This window comes from Cyprinodon tularosa, unplaced genomic scaffold (assembly GCF_016077235.1).
Source record: "Cyprinodon tularosa strain WSP-4 unplaced genomic scaffold, ASM1607723v1 ctg187, whole genome shotgun sequence".
Taxonomy (NCBI): domain Eukaryota; kingdom Metazoa; phylum Chordata; class Actinopteri; order Cyprinodontiformes; family Cyprinodontidae; genus Cyprinodon; species Cyprinodon tularosa.
This window is the reverse complement of record NW_024038657.1, coordinates 2,527,777-2,530,280: the sequence shown is the minus strand read 5'-3', so window position 1 is coordinate 2,530,280 and position 2,504 is coordinate 2,527,777.

Genomic DNA, 2,504 nt, shown 5'->3' with positions numbered 1-2,504 from the left:
CACACACTCAGGACACACATGCAGGTGTACTCACTGTCCAGAGTCTTCCTGTTCTCTCTCTTTATATTGGCGTATGGTGCAAGCTCTTTACTGTGTTAGGAATACAAGATGGTGTTTGAACCGAAGAGAACCATAGGAAGGCAGTAGCATATATTATAAAAAAACACACTATTACAATGTTAATTTTGTAAATGCTGTATACCAGAATAATTGTTAGAAAGAGGTCAGTGTTAAGCACCAAGTTAGTTTTATATAAAGTACATTTACTGTCATGATATATTTGCACTTGATGCAATCATTCACATAGTCCTTTTCCTCTATTATTCCCTTTCACAAACATTCATCACAAGCTGTCAATATCCAATCTTATGTTCATTTCTTTTGCTTTTGAGTAATGGATTCAAGGGAGACTTGCTTAATCAGTGAGCTACAGTGGAATGTATGAAATGCAACTTGATCACTGCACTTTCAGTTCACCTCAGATCAAGTTTGGCCACCTTTATTTTCTTAATCATTCTAACTTTTCACTGCATCCTGATTGGATGTGGGGGACCAAGACATTCACCTCTCAATGTGGTATTCCTTTTCAACCAGACGGGGGTGGAGGGGGAGGGGACTTTTTCTCACTCCTGAGGAGAATCCTAATAGAAAAGCAATAATTTAGACATTTCGGACCAATCGAAGATGTAGGTATCCATTCTTCAAAATTTATTTTGTTTTGTTTTTTTATGTGAAGGACAAATAAGTTTATTGATGAGCTGCGTTGTTGGAATAAAATAAATCTCAGGTTAAACACCTTGATAGATGAACCATTTTTGAATAAAGATTTCCTATATAAGCTTAAATCAAATGGCCAAAACCCCTGAGCTTTAGAAAATGCTCTTCATGCATCAAGGCATGATCAGTGTTCCTCTAACCCCTCCCCCAGTGGATAGTTCTGTGCAGTCTTAAGGTGACTAATGGCATGTCTTTATTTTCAGTTATTGCATTGTGATACATTTTTTTGGTTGAGACTCAAAGTCTAAGGTACAATTAAGTTTTTATGTAATTTCACATATTTTTGACTTTCAACATTAATAAAAAAGTTACATAAACATGTAATTTTGATAGATATTTGAAATGCAAGAATTTTTCGCCAACTCCATTTCAGTTTCATTTGCTCACTTTTATATAAAAAATTATTTAAATGTGTTTTGAGTTCAGCTGCATTATTTTCCATGTGCTTTACCTCTGTATGTGACATCCCTCGTCAAATAGTGGTTTGAGTCGGAGGAATTTCTGAAGCAAAATATTTGATTTGAGGATTTCGCACCTTTGCAAGTAACCTGTTAAAACTTAGGGCCTAAAGTGCTACATCCAGCAAATATAAAGAAAGGCTGGTTTTGCATATACGTGGTTGTTTAAATACGCTTGATACATTAAAAATAAATGTTAAAAATACATTTTATAAATTCCATATTTATGTATCAAATCAATTCCAATATTAACATAATTATAGATAATGTACAGTAACATGCTGTTCCAGTTGTATTTAAATGACCATGTATATTAATATTTCAACATTTGTTGATAGAACTGTGGCACCTTTGGCCCTCAATTTGTTTTTTGTCAATTTACATGGCTTTTTCTTAGAGCTTCCCCTACTGGTGAGTGAATAGAACACTTAGAACATGTGGTTATCCTTTTAGTTAGGAAAAAGGATCAAGCAAATAATGTTGAACTGGGAATACTGATACAACCCTGCAAAATCACTTCTCTTATTTGTACAACATTCAACATTGGACATGCTCACCTCATTGTCCTGAAAAATCATTAAACATCCCTTTGCCACATTTCCTGGTCATCATTCCTGTAGTCTTTCCTTATAGCATTCATTATCCAACGGTAATATTAGCTACCAAGTTAATATTACACCAATAGTAAAATTATAGGCATTACAGCATATTTTTTATTACTGTGTAATCTCTGAAAGCATGGCATTTCTTTAATATAACATATACAAAGATTCTTACCAGTGAACTTATAGTATTCCTTTCAATAGGTCTTGCAAATTATCTGTGTGAGGCATTCAGGGTATGTACTGTTTGTTGGCATTCATAAATGGGACAGTTTGTGGAAAGCATTCTCTTTATTTCAAATCATCTTAGAGCCGGATCCCTTTACTTGCCCATACACTGAGAGCAAGACCTCCGATCAGGGATCTTTAGACAGTTTACCAGTACTTCCCGAGTTCCAAAGGGCTACAAAATGGACAAACCGGAAGGTGCAACTCTGGAGGTTCACTTTGCTGATGTGCTTTTCAACCACCGTGTAAGCAAGGCAATACTTTTCCGGCTATGTGATGAATTTATTTATTCTGCCTGCTTGATAGACAGAAACTGAATCATAATTACAGTGCATTCTTACTGCAGAAGCTATCCTTAGTGGCCTCTATTCCATTGGCTGCATATCTGTCCTCAGAGACCCAGTTAGTCAAATAAGCAAAAACTCTAGTTCCAGTTTCC